The 18,068-nt window shown below is 49.7% G+C and overlaps 1 protein-coding gene across 4 annotated transcripts in view; it reads left to right on the top strand.

Moving 5' to 3' along the window:
* pros (homeobox protein prospero) overlaps positions 1-18,068 on the top strand; it is a 214,718-nt gene that overhangs the window by 133,055 nt on the left and 63,595 nt on the right. The window contains exon 1 of one of the 4 annotated variants that reach the window (XM_077666290.1): positions 8,427-8,563. The exons of the other annotated variants lie outside the window; for them this stretch is intronic. The gene's annotated coding sequence lies outside the window, so the exon portion shown is untranslated. Of the gene's footprint in view, positions 1-8,426; positions 8,564-18,068 lie in introns of those variants that run through there. 4 annotated transcript variants of the gene reach the window in all.

Here is an 18,068-nt window from a genome sequence, read left to right on the forward strand (position 1 = left end):
CCCGCGCTTCCATCGTTGCGTCCCTGTCTTGACCTGCTTGCTCGCGAGGCTGCCGCATCTCTGTCCACACACCACTCAAGGAGAGAATTACCGTGTACCGTTCAGGCAGGGCGGTGGCTGCGCAGTGATAGGAGGAATACGGTGGTCTGTTCCACGAGCGTGCCCTACCCCTGCTGTTTGCTCGGAAGTTGTTCCAAGTTGGCGACCACCGCCGCGGCCCGAGCGTGAGGGAATGAATGAACAGGAAGGGCGACGCGCGGGCCTCCCATCCTGTCGGCTGCGCCAGCGACTCGGGCGCCCGTGACGCCGCGATGGCTTTTGTCGGCCCCGGGGTTTCCGCTCCTTTTGCGTCGTCTCCCACGCTCGATGGAGACTCGTCGCGGCAGAAGCGGATACGCGATTCGCACGCTGTTACACAGATCGACCTGGCGAAGTTAGCTCGGGACCGGGCGACTCCTAAATGAATTTATCTCTCGCGGTGTGGATTTAGAGCTGGAGGAGTCAAGCTCACCACGTCAGGTGTGCAGCATCGGCAAGTTTTTGTCTTCCACGGCAAGTACACAAACACAATTTCAAACACATAAGAAAGCGAATAAGTCAGAACCTCGGGCGAAGAGGGCTGCTTGATCGTCGAAGTTATTTTCCTTTTTTTTCTTCTTTTTCGTTTATTGTTATTTGTTTTACTCGCAATTGCTCGATTTAAACGTTTTATACGAGGCTGAGAGTCGAAGTATTACCCCAGTCAACCACCACTCTCAGCCTGGCCCTTTGGCACTGATGTTATATACTGTTTGTTGAATGCGGAAGTTTGTCTGGCCTCAGTTTTACTTCAGACCAAATATCCTTTAAATACATATCCCTAGTTAAGTTTCAGCGGACACGGTTAACATGAATCAGAAGTTGTACCTGAGTTTATAGATAGCTGTAAGAAATAAAACTAATTTACGAGAGCCGGATTTTCGTTGACGACAGAAAAAACAACAGTGACAAAAATGAGCACCCACTTAAGAATATATCCTCCCAAGCAGAACAGCTAATTGGCCCCACATTGGAAATATGTTGGCAAAGGCCGGTCCAACAAAGGATCAGAGAAAACCGTTCCAGTTCTAATGTTGGACCGATTACCTGTGCAAAAGCTAAAACCCAGAAGGACACTTTCACGAACATCCATCCACATTGGGCACACTCTGCGGTGTCCCATGTGTGGATTGTTTTTCATCGGTCCATTCTGTTCCGAAAAAAAACTACGAGGAGAATTGTTTTTGCTTCGTGGGCAGCGCACCCGAGTCTAACCTCGCGGCGCGTGCCGCGTCGGCGGGCTAGGTGACCTCGTCATCGTCACCGCCATCGCCGGAGAGGGCGGAACAACGCAGGTGCTGAGGACAAGGCGGCTGCGTCGCCTCACCTGTCCGCAACCTGCTTCGCGTAACGAGTATCTTGGCCTCCGAGGCCGTTGCGCCAAGACACGTCCGGCTTCTTCTTGGCTTCGGCTTCGACGCTGGGGGCAGCTGCAGCTTCCGCCGCTCTCGCGTCAACGGACGGGCCCAATTCTCGCCGCGATGGCCGTGTCGCAGCCCGAAACACGCTGGACCATTTGCTCTTTCTTTCTTTCTCTCTTTCTTTCTTTATTTCTTTCCTTCTTTATTTCTTTCTTTCTTTCTTTCTCGCGTGCTTTCAGATCGAAAGGGATAGATGTAATTGCAGGAAGGGCGTGCTGGCGATTGCGCTCCGAGGAATGAAACATGCGCGTTGTGGCGAAGCTCATTATATAGGGTCCTCGGTTCCGCGGATTTGCGCTCTTTGCGTACTGATTTGGCTTTCGCCTTTACTCGAGCACGCTCAAGACAAGTTTCGCCGACCATTCTAATTCATAGGCCAGTGGCGTCCGCTGCTGCCTCATTAAATGTCATTTCTCTAACCCCACCCCACAACCTTCGTCAACGCACGCACACACACCACTTACTCCCTCTGGAGTGGTGTTTTTAAACCGAATAAATCAGGAGACAATATTTCTGTAATGGCCTCCTCCACATTCCGGTCAGTTCAGCACTCTCTGTGAACTAAGTACGCGCAGAAGAGAAAGGGAAAGGGTTAAGATGAAGGAATAGAAATGGCTCTTCAAAAATCAACATGCAGAAGCCTAATGTTCCATTCAAAAGGCGACCATATGTTTATCCGTTGACCTGTAGCAAGCATTTGAATTTGAGCTGTCGTGTTTTGCGGTCCAGCAATATAAAAAGGTGGTACCTGCTGGAACTTAGTTTGCGACAATCGCGCCTCTGGCTTGGTGCCGTGCCCGAGGTAACGGAGATTCAAAAAGACGGAATAGCTTTTTGTACAGAACGTTAGTTTGTGGAGAAGAGAGAGAGCTGATACACATGGTAGTGGTCTGTATAAAAAAGCAAAATGTCCCCATGCCTCCTGACCACCCAGGGTCGATGGGCAGCTTGGCGCGGGTTTGTTTACGAGCCGAACAAGCGGCTGCTCTTCGGAGTTGGCATCCGACCTTCTGGCAACTGGCCGCGGCGCCACTCTCACAAAAATTTTTTAGGCAGTCTATAGACTGTTCCTAGACTTTTGTCTATAAATTTATAGACTGCCTATAGACGAATCATATTGACAGTCTACGGACGGTCTGCAGACTTATGACCATACACTTTTAGTATACAGTTGTCTATAGACAGTCGATAGACTGTGAATAGACAAAAGGAAATACCTATAGAACAATTTTATAAGGGCGGTCGCGTTCTTTTCGCCGCTGGGAAGACAGCCCCGGAGTTACGGCCAAGCCATGACTCCGGGACCACCTTGTACGGCCAGCGCTCACTGCTCACTTTCTCTTTCTGGTCGAGATCGCGCAGACAGCCATTAACTCACGAAACGTAGGCTGGGGTGGATCCGCTGTGCAAGAGACTGTTTACTGCAGATCCCTCACTTTTGGCCATACGTCACGTTGAAGTCGCTGGCCCAGGCACAACATCACTCAGCAAGCAAAAGCATCTTGTTTCCGAGCACGGAGGTCGCAGGTTCGACACCCTGCCACAGCGAACGCAATTCGATAGCACACAGACGCAGAAAGCACCCACGCGCTGGATTTTTCTGCCCGTTAAACGACTCGAGGTAGTCGAAAAATCTTCCGCCGCGCCTTCCACAATGCGGCTTGGCTTATTGCGCATTGTGTGATATCTCTCCAACGACGTCACACGTTGTTGCATCGCTGCTTAATGCCGAAGCATTTGGCGAGCTGTCCCCTTCTGATACGTCTTACTCGCTACGCACTTGGGGCAGAGAGGCCAGAATTCCCGCCGTAGATTAGCGCGTTCGATTACATCGCCTGGGTTATCTACAGCGCAGTCTCCCTCCCGAGCAAAGGACGATTTCTTGCACAGGAGGTAAGAAAGACAGAACCCAATGTCCACTGTCTCGCACAAAGGCCGGGCTCCGGAAAAAAGGCAAATATTGCCGCTATTCTCAACAGGCGTGTAGCACTTCGTATTATCGCAGCTACTCTTCATTCGGTTATCTTTTACGCACACCATAATCTCTAAAGGGGGTATTGTTGCTTGTAGTGAATGTAATGACGAGGGATAAAAAGGTGGCACTGCTGAAGAATATCAGTGACCGAGGATAAAAATCATGGAATGGATGGTTTTTTTCCTCGTTTACATAATTGCGTGGCATACCACTCACTACCAACGTAAGTAAATTTAAATTAAATTTTAAAAAATTCAAATTAACTCGCTAAATGCTTGGGGCCTGACTGCTGAAGAAATGTATTCCCACCGTTTCTTCATAGGAGCCAGTGTAATTTATCAAGACTATCTTCCTCGATGTCTGCCACGTATTCCTATAACCTTCCAAGCTATACCTGGATAACACCGAATAACCTATCCTCCAGCCTGCTGAACAATGTATCCAATATAAGCTATATGTAACCACGCACACATTGCATGCATTTAATGGCATAGGCCCTCTATTTTTAAACAGGTAATCTCAGACCTGTCTTGTAGTCAATAAGTTCTGTGACATGCAGACGTCGAAAGTGAGTGCAAAAAAATATAGCACGCAAACCCAGGCACGCATTTCTGCATTAATAGAGTAAGTGCAACAGCACAGGCGTTTATTCGGCTGGCCTTTTCGCGGCCAGCAAATTCAATTCGATGTCTCCACGCGTCTGTGTTTACTAACAGACACTCCGACGGGTTTGTAAGTATACAAGGCCGATGACATACTTTTCGCTTGGACCGCGGAATGCCACCGTCCGAAATGTCCTCGACGTGTGAGCGCGTGTCTTATCTCGAAGCCACAGGAGCGCAGTCGGTATTTCAGGAGCCCCTTTCCCTTGACCCCCCCCCCCCCCTTATTTCGACCGGAGGCACCTGGTCGCCTTGCCGCGCTGCTTCTTCGGTCCGCCGCCTCAAGGAAGGGCGAACGGACGGAGGCTGCCGGCTTGAGAGGGAGACGGGGGGGGGGGGGGGGGGGTGACGTACACGGCTGGCTGCCAACACCTGCCCCGGACCCCGCTCGAGGGGCCAATGATGACGACGACTTCTTAACCTCCGCGGAGCAACGGCCAGAGAACGTGTTCGCGCCGCGTACAGAAAACACACTCGGTCCCACTAGTTGCGTGCAGCCCTTTGCTAACTTCAGTCGGACCAACAGTCAGGACAGTTCAGTTTGTACAGCGTCAATGTATTTCAGTAGCGCACCGATACTGCTCTACCTAAGCTCTTCTCTGAGTAATCCTTAATCACTGGTCCCTCACAAAAAATTTTTTAACCAGTCTATAGACTGTCCGTAGACTTATGCCTATAAAGTCAATATTCACACCCTAGAGAGCAGTCTATAGGCAATACAAGTCCTATAGACAGTCTATAGACAATCTATAAATTTATCGCCATACACTTTCAGCAGACTTCTGTCTATAGACAGTCCATTGACTATGGATAGACAAAAAGAAATATTTACAGGAAGGTAATAGAGTCTATAAGAAGTCTATAGACTGTCTATAAACCATTTTTGTAAGGGGTATTCCTGTAGCGCGCCGCGCCTGCTGTTTAGCTCGAAGAGTAACACCGGGCACGAACTGATCTATGGCCGAATTCTTAAAGCCTTTAGCAAATAAATTTGCAAAGAACGTTCATAGGATTGACTTTGGGCGATCGCATTGTTATCTGCAGTGACCAGCTGTGTCACTGTGGTATGGCCGGTCTCGCAAGGCTGGAACCTCGTGAAGTCGGTTTAGTATTAAATAACGGCAACTCAAGCTTTGTGCGCGCTGCACGCTTTTGAGGAAGAAAAGAAGCGAGGGGGGAGGGGGTGTCCCGCATGCGGGGGTTCGCCTTCTTGCGACGTTCGCTTGCAGCTCGCTCTTTTCGCAGTAGGTGCCCCCCCCCCCCCCCCCCTGGTCCTTTGTGTGTGCAACGGTTCTATATCGTTGGTATTTTCAAGCAACGACCGTGTTTCGTTTTATGCGAGGGCGATGTATCCGCAGTGCTAAGGACTCGGAAATAACGTGCACAATGCATATAGGAATAGACAGAAGACGGCTTTGGCGCAGGCGAAAGACGTAGCAACTGTCGTCAGGCTGTGTTGCTGCATAGTCCCGTGCCCCTCTTGTTCTTGTCCGACGTTGTTCGCGCTGTTTTACAAAAGATGTGTTGTTGCAGTTGTCGTTTTAACTGGTGACAAGATGGAAAGATGCGGCGGGGTGGCTGTGACGTTCAGCTACTGAGCTCAAGGTTCTGGGATCGAATCTCGACCGCTGCTACCGCATTTTGGAAACGTTGGATTGCAAAAAAAAAAAAAATCCCTCCTCTGCGGAGTTTGTCATAGCCATGGTGGGCTGCTTCGGGACTCCAAGCCCCATGTAGATCAACAATGGGAAGATTGCCTTCCAAAGAAGCAATCATCCCGGTATCAGCACTTAAGACATCGACACCGCAGTTAAAGAAGATAGGGAAAGAGATAAGGAAGAAGATAATAACAGCGGAAAATTGAGGTTAAACCTGAGTCGTGGTCCGGTGGTTATGGAAGGTGAAAGGTTGATAGGGGTCAGAAGTGCAATGTCATCGGCGTGAGAATTGTATACAAACTCCTAAGCAAGCCTTCTCCCTATCATTCATTAGATCCTGGACTGGGGCTTTATATGATTTGAAGGACCCGAAATATTAGAATGGAGGAAGTATTTTTTTAGTGAAGCACATAATGTTGTTAACATATTTCTCAACAAGTGGTGGAATTTGGTATGGAATAGAGTGCAGATACAATGAAATAAAAACTATAAAAACTAGTTTTGGGGAGGAGGATAACTAAATGTTGAAGTCTGAAAGGAAACAGGAAAACATAAAAAGATATAGTTATTTACAGGTAACCTCAAACTTTTACCGTCGCCTTCGTTATTCGCAAAGATAACAGCAGCAGCCAGGAAAACCGCAATGTCTAAACAATATCGTCGAAGGCGAGGCAAATCGGTAGCCTTTGTCTCTGCCTTTCTGACACGTCGTCTTTTGTGCCTTATCAGCACCCAGACAAGGATTAGCGATAACCTGTGTTCGCGCGATAAGGCTGCCGTCCAAGCTTCTACCTTCGCACGTGTTGTTGCCGTTCCAGGAACCTGGAAACTAACACGCGTTTGCTCGAAAACAGCAACAATTCCGGAAACAGGGCACCACTTTCTCTCAGCCATACACACGTACATTCGCCGGCACGATGTCTCTATGAAGGTGCTTAATTCAGATTAAAAGGGTACAATCCCACTGATGATAATTTGAAAAGTGAAAGCGTCATTGTAAACCAATCCAGATAATGGCGTATTTTATCTCGTTGAAACAAATATCGAGAAGTTTGGTGTTTTCTCTTATCTACACAACTCATCCTAGTCTTTCCTGTACGCTATAACTTCTTGTGATGGTTCGACGTCAAGCCGCAACTATACTCACATATTCTTTTCCTTCAGCTTCGCCAGCTTCATCACCTTCATCCAGATGTAGCCACGCTACTACATTCTTTTCTGCGTATTCTGCTCAGATACGAACCTAACACCAAAAGATATGCAGTGGACTTTCGACATCTCTGACTTCCCGGCAACAGATACGTTTCTTCAGGTGTGCGCACTGATATTTGTTCTCGCTTCTTTGAAAGGTATTTGCTTTGGCGCCTCCTACATGCATGCAGTTAGAGATGACGTCAACTGCAGGTTCTCGTCTGTCGACCTTTTGACTTTTCTGCCGCAGGCAGCAGCCGTAGTGATTTCAGGACTGTTTGGCCCTTAGACAGCAGTGTGTTGGGTCTTTCTATCCGCACCCTCTTGTTCACGAATAAGATCACGCTGGCTGTCCAAGACACCGGAAATTCCGGAAGATTGGTTTCGTTTATGGGGATTTAACGTCCCAAAGCGACTCAGGCTATGAGGGACGCCGTAGTGGAGGGCTCCGGACATTTCGACCACCAGGGGTTCTTCAACGTGCACGGACATCGCACAGTACACGGGCCTCTAGAATTTCGCCTCCATCGAAATTGGATCGCCGCGGCCGGGATCGAACCCGCGTCTTTTGGGCCAGCAGCCGAACGCCATAACCACTGAGCCACCGAGGCGGCTCGTAAATTCTAGAAGACTCTGCTGACGTGAACACGATGCAGAGCTATAGCTAGCTCGCCCATAATGTAAGGTAATCTAATGTAAGCTAAGCAGTCGTTCTCCACGTAACCGGATAGACGACCCGACACTGCAGTTCCTCACCGAGACATATAAAGCTGCTTGGCGATCGAGCACTTCGCATTATCTCTCCTCGACGCGTCGAGAAAGGCGATCTCAGCGGCAGTGTATATCTTGCACCGATTTCTTCCCCCCGTCGTGGCCGCCACCGTGGAGACACTGCGTACGCGAGGCTGGCGTCGTCGGCCCATTGTCTCAAGGCGAGTCGCGCCTAGAACAAAGGGAGACGATAGACGACGAGCCTCCTGGCTCTGCGCGGACATTCTTAGGCTTCTCGATTGCTTTGTGAGCTCCCATATCACTTTACTTTGCTGCTGCTTCGGCTGCCTCCTCCTGCCGTGTGTCTTCGACGACGACCTGCTGCTGTGGTTGGGGGGACCGTTGCCTGCTGCTGTATCGGCAGGACGGAGAGATAAGAACCCCCCCCCCCCCTTTCAGTCCACCCCCTCCCTGCTCCTCTTGTCTTTGCTGCTCATCGTCAGCACCTCGTGATTGAGACGGCGGTTTCCTCGGCAGGGCCTAACAGGCCAGGCCAGCCCTGCCCTGGGACCCAGAACCTCCTTGCCTTTCTGCTCCCTGAAGCTCGCGCTTCTGCAACAATCCGCCGTCGTGTCCACCCACCTGCTCCGCCTGTGTGCTCACCTGTCTTTCTTGTGCTGTGTCAGCTTGTGTTGCGTAGGATCTGCGGCGAGTGTGTGAACGTCATCACGCGTGAGATATTCAAGATTCGCTGGTAGCGAAGAAGAATGTCTGGATCTATACCCTGAACCAGCGAGAACTGAAGTTCTTAGTGCCTTGCGGATTGTACGCCACCGTGACCGAGGCTACTGTGACCCCACGACAAAAGTGAGGATCTCGGCTATCCCTAACGGTAAAGAGAGGCTTCTTCGCCGCACAGTCAGCATTCTTTGAGTGTGCCATCAATCGGCCCACACGTAAGCCCTTACCATCGCTGAGTGAGTCCGAGCTTGCCGTTTAGCACGGAGCATAGCGATGAGACTTGTAGTTAACGGACGAGTTTTACTACGAAATGCTTCAACGCGTGAAAAGGTTGTTGGCTTAGCCAGGGACCTCGCAAGCACTGAGAGAGCGTCTCTGGGAATACACGTGCCCTCAACAATATGCGCTCGAAAACAGTTGCCGCTTGCTGTCCGGTGCAGTCGGATGCCCGTTAATGGCAGAGGTGATGAGATCTTGTCGCGCATATCTTATGCCCTGGGTCAGCGGTACTGGTGATGATATCTCTAACTGTGCACCGTTAAGTGCGCATGCAGTTTGGCGGCTTATCATCGCCGTGGCCTATCACCTTTCCTTAGGCCTCTTGTCTGCGCCGTAAGAACCTGAAGTTAAAACCTCTCTCTGTTAGAAGTGCACAGATTGCAGAGTAGCTTGAAATGTTCAAAGAACTTCATGCGCACAAAAGGTTGGTTTGGTTTATCGGGGTTTAACGTCCCAAAGCGACTCAGGCTATGAGAGACGCCGTAGTGAAGGGCTCCAGAAATTTCGACCACTTGGGGTTCTTACACGTTTTCTGACATCGCACAGCACACGGGCCTCTAGAATTTTGCCTCCATCGAAATTCAACCGCCGCAGCAGGGATCGAACCCACGTCTTTCGGGCCAGCAGCCGAGCGCCATAACCACTCAGCCACCGCGGCGGCTCACAAAACGTTGGATGTTGATTGTTTGCATTGTGCGCGAGGTAAAGGCGGCATCGCACTTTTTTTTTTTTGGTCATTGGTCAGTTTTACCGCTGTTGACTTTAATGATTTGCAAGAAAATACCGAACATTTCAGCAACCAAGGTCGATGCATCGTATAGAAAGTCACACGAAATTTCTGCTTTTGTGGGTTGGTTCGCCACTTTGCAGCTTGTAACGACATGTACCATGTACCTAACGTGAATGACGTCATTTAGCCCGCCAACGAACCACATGTGTTGCATGCAACGAAATTTTTACGTGCGGCAGCGAGCAGTGTCTAACTGCTCGGACTTCACTATTTGTCACACTTCACAACTCACTTTATCGCCTTATGATCATCGCTGGCTTGTTGACACTGTCTCTTTCTCTGCTATTCCTTGTCTCCGATCTCGAGGAGGAGGAGGAGGAAAAACATTTATTCAGAGCATAAAAACTGGGTGGGTTCAGTACGAGAACCCATTGGTCGCCATCATAATCCGGCCATCATAATCTCGAACTTCGGGGTATCAGGGTTTTAGGCACGGCACTGTGACGCCGACATCTTGCGATCAGACTGACGTTTTAAGACGTCAGCAGTGCAAGGGATTTTTTCCGGAAGTTAAATGTATCATTATTCTTGCCGGCGTAGTTTGCTATCACCTTAGACTCTCGCGTTTACCAGCTGGTTATGTATAGTGCGATCCAAATGAGCTGGACGGTGTGGGCAGTGTGCGCTAAATGTAGTGCGCGCTCTCGGGAATGTGCCGTTTGCGCTATATGATCCACGTCGGTAAAGCCCATGTGAACTCGGCCTACGTGGCCCCAACTCAGTGGGCTCAGTGCGTGTGCGCCTCGACCCATGTGGGCTCAGTTCACGTGACACTCGTGGGCTCGATTCATGTGGGCCCTAACCCATTGGGCTCACTTTATGTGTGCCCCGACTCATGTGGACTCAGTCCACGTGATCCCGATCCACGCTGACTTAGTCTAAGTGAGCCCCTACCCATGTGGGCTCAGTCTATGTTGCATCGACCCATGTGCCCTCAGACCATGTGGTCCCGACCTGGGTGGCCCCATCCGAAATGGCTGGGAGTGGGCGGTTCTGTGAAGAGAGAGGAACTGGTGCAGTATAGCTATCACTGCCGCTTCTTCTCCCCTAAAAGGCAGAGCGCGTAGTTTGTAAGTCTATTTTTTTTTTAAAAGTTGCATGCTCTGCTTTCCATAACTTTGGCTCCTCAGAGTTACAGGCTAGCTTCTCGGATTATTTCGTGACGTCATCGCGGAGTTAGCATTCGCGAACGGTGTATGTATGACCCTCTCTTCCGCCACAATGTAATCCAGATCGAGTTCCGCGCCGAAAATCAGAGGCGGAAGCGAGCCTGAGAAACGCGGCTACCTCGGGGAAGGGGGGGGGGGGGGGGCGCAACCGGACGCTCGCGACTCGGCGAGGACCACATTAGCGGGGGAGGGCGATTTGCGTGACGAAAATGGAAGAAAAGAAAATCTCCGGCTGATTGTGGTGGAGGCCGCGCAAACGGAGCGAGCCGACAAAAGCACGGATATCACATCCGGACGGACGAACGCTATGGCAGTCAGACGACGTCCGGCCCGGGAATGTTTGCACGGAACAAGTGTCCGCCGCCGCCGTGTGATGAAAAAAAAAAAAAAAAGTTGTACATCGTCTCACGAAAACCGTGCTGAGTGGCGGGAACAGCTAGGGGAATTCTAGGATGAAAAGGAACGGTGCTATTCTGGGGGGAGGTAGATTTGAAGCGGCATTCATTTCTGATGCGCTTTGGAGATGAAATGATGGGTCTGTATTTTTTCTTCCGTATTTTTCGCATTCTTATTTCAGAAGCAGCGAAAGATTGTTCTACTGCCTAAGACTCTCCAGGTTCAGAGTTGCTTTCTTCGGCAGAAGAGATTTTTAATGACGTATGCGCGTGGAAGGAGCAAGCTTACACGTCTTTAGCAGACTTTAAAGCGGGCTCAACTTGAAGCGAGAGAAAATCGAGCGCTACAGAACTAGTAACGGAAGAAGCGACATATGAAACATGCACAGATCTGGCTCCTTTTTTTCCCCGGCCAGTCTCAGGACACTGGATACACACTCTCCCCACCGCTACTTCACAGCACTCACATATTCCGTGACCACTACATATCTCGGTCTGCCCTCAACCTCAATTCATACACACGCCGTCCTATTAGCGAGAACAGAACAGTGAAAAACGAAAGAAAACGCGATGACAAAGATTGCGCTCGCCCTTCAGTGTCTGCCCTCATCAACGGGAGCACTTCCGCTGTCTGCCACTTCCCGTCCGCAATAGACACCCCGAGTGCTGCAACAAAGTGGAGCTGCGCTTTCCCGCTCATCATATCTCGCCCCGTATACGCCTCCTCCCCGCTACTTGCAAACAGTCTTGCTCACCAATTCACCAGGGTCACTGGAAGGAGAGGTAGGGAGGGGAGATGCAGACTCGTTACCTGAGGGCTGTTGTCCCCCCCACCCTTTGTGCGGCATCAGGACGGCCGGGAACGCTCGCCGCCCTCGCTCCCATTTCAAGCGCGTACGCTCACGGGCTAGTGTCCAGAAGCCCGCGGCGGGGCTGACCGACCGAACGGTTTCCGGGAAGGAGTCGCGCCGACCGACCCTTTTGTGCGCCGAAGGGCCCCAACCTGAGGTACCCTCGCTGGCCGTCTACTGCATCCTTCGCAGAGGGCCACCGTGAATGCGGCGCACGTGCGACCATCAGCCACCGTTCCTTTTCCTTCCCTCTCTTTCCCTCTTTTTAGGCTTACTGCGCTTTGTTTCCGTTCTTTATATCTTGCTCGTCGTCTCCGAACCACTTCGCCCCTGCGGACGCGGCCTAACTGTAATCGCTCTTATGACGAAGAGAAAATTACGGGCGAGCCTGCCCCCTCTCTCACTCACTTCCCCCGCCTCCTGCCGTTCGCCGCGCACGTGGGAGGTTCCAGGTATAGCGGTGCCCAGGTCCCGACCGCAGCATATAGCCTGGCCGTATAGCACGTAAGCAGATACCCCGCTGGGGTTTCGCATATATGGAAGTCCCGGCTCCACGGCGTTTACCCCAGTCGTGCGCGCGCGGGGTTGTCGGCATCTTGGCGCAGCCGACCGCAGTTCCTGCATCCGCACGCGCTCGCGTTCTGCGAGGAAATTGGCCTCGGTGATCGCTCTCTCCATACGCGCATATGTATTGTAAGCGTGGGGTGGTGGGTGGCGCCACCTATGCCCTCCTAGCGGGGCCCCCACTGCGCCCCAATTAGGAGGGCCCCTTTGACGCTCGAAGGAGTGAAAAGGGCCACGTAATTGGCCACCCCGCTGTGGTTATGGGTGTCAAAAGAAGCACAGTCCTGTGGCACCGTTTCCCAGATAGATAGGCCTAGTGCTTCAGAGGAAATGCTACTGAGTAATGGCCGCGAGCTGTTTACCACCTTAGGAGGCTCTTTTAGAGAACGACGGAGGTACTCTGAATATTTTGAATGCGTAGATGGGCATGACGTATCATCATTGCTCCCTTACAAAAATGGTCTATAGACAGTCTATAGACTTCTTATAAACTATTTCCTTCCTATAGGTATTTCTTTGTCTATTCGTAGTCTATTGACTGTCTATAAGCAAAAGGCTACTAAATGTGTATGGCCATAAATATGTAGATTGTCTATAGACTGTCTATTGGATTTGTATTGCCTATAGACTGTTCTTTAGGGTTTGTCTATAGATAGTCTATAGACTTCATAGACAGAAATCAGTGGACTGTCTATAGACTGTCTAAAGAAATTTTTGTAAAGACTGAGGCCTGCCCTGTCGAATATAGTGTTCGTTAAAAGATGCCACATCGGTCTTCGAAAGTTAATGAGCTGTTGTGCTTATACATACGGAATGCATGGCGTATTGCTAAATAGGAGATGACGACGTAGCAATTTGAATTCTGCACCATCAAAAAAAAAATTACCAGCCCTCTCAGGAAGCGTTGTCCTGCGGTATGCATGATTCGCTCGTGTACTTGGGCCGGTTTAATAAACTTTAACTCACGCAGAGTCAAAGCGTGCGTCGTGTTCAGTCCATCCTGCCTTTAGTATACTCCACGGCTTTCGCAAGAATTGTGCAATTCAGATTTTGTGACAGCTCTGGTCACGTATACAGATTGTTATAATAATAATAATAATAATTGGTTTTGGGGGGAAAGGAAAAGGCGCAGTATCTGTCTCATATATCGTTGGACACCTGAACCGCGCCGTAAGGGAAGGGATAAAGGAGGGACTGAAAGAAGAAAGGAAGAATAGGTGCCGTAGTGGAGGTCTCCGGAATAATTTCGACCACCTGGGGATCTTTAACGTGCACTGACATCGCACAGCACACGGGCGCCTTAGCGTTTTTCCTCCATAAAAACGCAGCCGCCGCGGTCGGGTTCGAACCCGGGAACTCCGGATCAGTAGTCGAGCGCCCTAACCACTGAGCCACCTCAGTAAAGATTTATTCATCGCGGTACCAACGCTTGCAAATGGGAAAACCATTTCTGCTATAAAGAATTTTGCGCATAGATCATATTATTTTGTTATAACAACAGATACTGGGGAAACCCGCGAAACTTGGTTATTCATTCTGTAGACTGCCCGTGCTTTGTTCTGACAAATAAATAAATAAATAAATAAATAAATAAATAAATAAATAAATAAATAAATAAATAAATAAATAAATAAATAAAAACAGCGCCAGCCGCTCTCACTGCCTTGGACGTTCAGAACAAAGGAGAATGCTTCATGCTTTCCTCCTCAAGGCGTGTCCGAAAGAAAGATGAGATTTTAGGCTTCAATAGACGTCTTGTTGCCTTCCTACACAGATTGCCTTTTGTCTATTAATATTCTATAGAGTGTCTATAGATAAAAGCCGACTAAAAGTGTACGGCCATAAATTTATAGATTGCCAACAGAGTGTCTAAACTGCATAAAAAAACTTGTTTCTGAGGGTTCGAGGCATAGTTTCGGGAGACTTCAAGTGCCCCTAAATACCTGTTCCTGGTTTATTTATTGGTTCATTATCAGGATGAAAGAAAAGCGGTAAACGAGATTTTTCGAAGATTTGTTCTAATTAACCGGAAGTACAAATTTTCCGAGTTAATGCCCGTCCACGTGATTTAGCTTCAGTGTTAGTCGCGTCCCCATGACTCCTGGACCTGCAACAGGCCAGCAGCCGTAGAGCCAAGCCGATGGCCGGCCCATAGGGGTTGAGCTGAGTCAACGGCAAAAAGAATAATGCCCCCACTTCGTCGGCATCTGTTGGATAGTGCAAATCACTAAACAGGATGCGCGGAGCACTTACCTGTGCTTATGATCACGCAACGTAGAACACATTCGATCGTAAAATTACTCTACGCGTCTAAATTTTTCCCTTCAGGGTTCAGTGCACGGGCCAGTGCTTCAACTGCGCGCAGGTTTCTGCAGTCTTCCAAGTTTATCCACCTTTTAAATTGGCTCATTTTACAGCTTTTTTTTTTGCTTAGACATCGCAACAAACATCCCGCATTATATGACTTTGAGCGGTCGTCGCTTTTTTAGTTTTCCTCGAATGCTTGAATATAGCTTGAATATAGCAATAAAGCAGAATCCCATTATGCCCAAGGCTGGTGCGCCAGGATACCGTACTAAAACACTATGTATGACCAGGGCTGGTGTTTAGCCCGAACTACTAGAAAGTGCAGGGGATAGCCATGAGGCTAGAAACACAAAACGCCCCGCCCAATTTTGCCCAGCCTAGCAGCTTCATTTTTCTTTCTTTGCGCACGCTGAACTTCTAACCCCAGCCTGAAAGGTTGTAAAAAAGAAGTAGAAAACAACAGGCGCTGACTATTCCTCATGTAACCTATGCTGACATCCTGTTAACTCCTATCATGCGCGGCGCAGCATCCCGCATTTATTTCCTTATTATTTATTTGTACATAGTGTATATTACCCCCTACCCCTACCCCTATCCTTTCTCACCATCGATCCCCCTTTTCTTTACCTCTCCCTGTCCTTTTATTCCCGCTAGTCGCAGCTCATGTGCTTCAGGTTCCGATGGCAGATGCCGCGGCTAGCAACATCTTTTCCTTTCATTGCTATTTCATTAATAAATATCCTCTAACAACAACAACAACAATCCGAGTCCGTTTTAGCGAGCCCGGCCAAATATATCGCACAGAAATGTATCCAAAGGGGGTGGGTGGGGGGTGGGGCCCTCAACCCCCTCCCCACGTTGCAAGCGATTACCCCTCTCGCCAAACCCTTCTTCCCTTTCCTAGCAATGTGTTGACAGTTCTGCGTTGAGCAGATTACCACTCGCCACCGCCAAAAAGGACGTTTCATTCCCATTTGAACGAATGTACCGTGCTCCACTGAACACGAGTTAAATACTTGTGTTCCGTATAACCAGTGACTCCCGTTCCGCCCACTGCCTTAACGTTCGCACAGTTCACAGTCGTTCCCGCATCGCTCCCACCAACACTCTCCCACATTTTTTGTATCCTCATTCTCCTCCTCTCCCGAATCTACGGTGACAGTTGTACGAGCAGCAAAACATCACCCCCCCCCCCCCCCCACCACCATAAAAAAAAATGGGAAGACAACATTAGGACGACTCGACGACGACTACGCCCACCAGTCGCTCCGTCGGTCACAGGTGGCGAGCGGCGGCGGCGGACTGCGCTGTCCCGTGTGGCCCGCGGAACGGTTCCGATCACACGCAAAGCTGTACCCCCCCCCCTCCCCCCCCCCCCCCCGGCGATCCCGTTGCAGGTTCGCACGAGAACCGCTCGAAAACGGGAAATGCGCGCGGGCGAGCGCCTTTCTTTGGGGCCCTGTGATGTTTGTCTCTGCCTCCCTCTGCCAAACCACTGGGCCGTATTACATTGCGCGCGCCTCCGGAGGTCTTCGTGGGCTGAAGTTGCGTGCAGTGGAGGCGTCGAATACCACGTTCAAAACGCGGCGCTTCCTGTTCGAACTCTCAGGTTCCGGAACGTTAACGTTTCGTTAACCGCGCAAAAAAATACTCGTAGAGGCTTGGCGTGTACGAATCGAGAAACAATAGTAAGGAAAAGCAATCCTGCGACGTAAATGGGCTCGCGTGTGGGCTATTGCAATATATATATATATATATATATATATATATATATATATATATATATATATATATATATATATATATATATATATATATATATATTAATTTCGAGGACTATGCGCGCAGCATGCCACTAAATACCGGTAATTCGCGAGTCCGTGCTCAGCGGTATATGATTCGAACGTTGTCCTGTTAGCTGCTGACACCACTTGCAGGCGATTGTGAGGCGATTCGAAATACGTTTAGAGTAATTGGTGGCTTTTGTGTCACTGCGTACTTTTTTGGTGGCGATGTTAAAAACCAGTGCAGGGGCAGTTTGTCCACTCAAGACGACCTACCAATCATAACTATATCTTACAAAGATTACAGCAACTCAGCGGGTGATTTATGTGCCCAGAGATGATCAGATAGTGGTTTCCGACCTAATTAAGCCGTTGATGCATATCGCTCTTTAAGGTACCTCCAAGGCCGGAACCTATCGAATCAATCCAGCGCGATGATCGCATAGCTATTGATAAAAAAAAATCACACAAACGGCAAAAGTGGCGGTAAAGTGAAGCACTTTACACGGGTCACGTGGTGCGTTTCATTTCTCTGCGGTGGTCGAGTTGATTCCAGAAAACATAAAGGCACTGCACGCAACTGTTGCCGGCTCGGCGTGTGCATACACACGCATAACGGAGTGGACACGCTCTCTCGCGCGACTCCGCGTGAACCCGCGGAAAACCGGAGCACTTCCGGTCCCGCGTGACGCACTTCCGCCGCGAGGCAGCAGTTCCGTGCCACCACACACTGTATGCATGCATACCTGAGCGGAGGACAGGGTCCCGTGCTGTTGCCATATCTTCCCTGGATCGATTCGGCGGCCTCCGGGACTGACACACACACACTGGACAGCCTATGATAAGAGGCACTACGCGTCTAGTCGCATTAGTAGCGGAACAGTGAGATTTCTAGCGGGCGGAAGCGTGTCGGGTTTCGTTGGTTTCAGCCTCGGTTTTGTACGTGTATTCGTTTCACGGTGTGTGGCTGTCACGAACACCGCTACATACACGGAGGGCATTGGATGCGGAAGCGGTTGTTTTTTTTTTTGCCCTACATTGACGCTGCCTTTTTAAACAAAAAGGACAGAAAGCACTCGCGAATGCTGTGCTGTGTGTGCGTACGCACTAGTAACAAGTGTGAGCAGGGAGCAAGAGGTCTGGTTGTATTTCCTCAGCTTGTGCTCGTCACAATATTGGAAATATATTGGCAAAGGCTGGTCCTACAGTGGGCCAATGTGAAACCATCCATTTCCAATATTGGACCAATTACCTGTGCTGCTTGGGCACAGACTTTTCTTTGCAGCGTCAGCTGTACGAGTGGCTTTTTTTCCGGAGTAACGAGCGCCGTATAGTGTGTCTCAACTCATAACTCCTGCCTTCTCAAAGTGGTCCAACGACAATGATGCCCTGTTGAGTGTCTCGAACTTGAATGACTAGCGTAAACCGGGTATTACACGGTCTCTCTGAGAAATGTGCAATCTGCGAAGTTGGACCTAACATCATAGTGAAT

Source organism: Amblyomma americanum, chromosome 5 (assembly GCF_052857255.1).
Source record: "Amblyomma americanum isolate KBUSLIRL-KWMA chromosome 5, ASM5285725v1, whole genome shotgun sequence".
Classification (NCBI taxonomy): domain Eukaryota; kingdom Metazoa; phylum Arthropoda; class Arachnida; order Ixodida; family Ixodidae; genus Amblyomma; species Amblyomma americanum.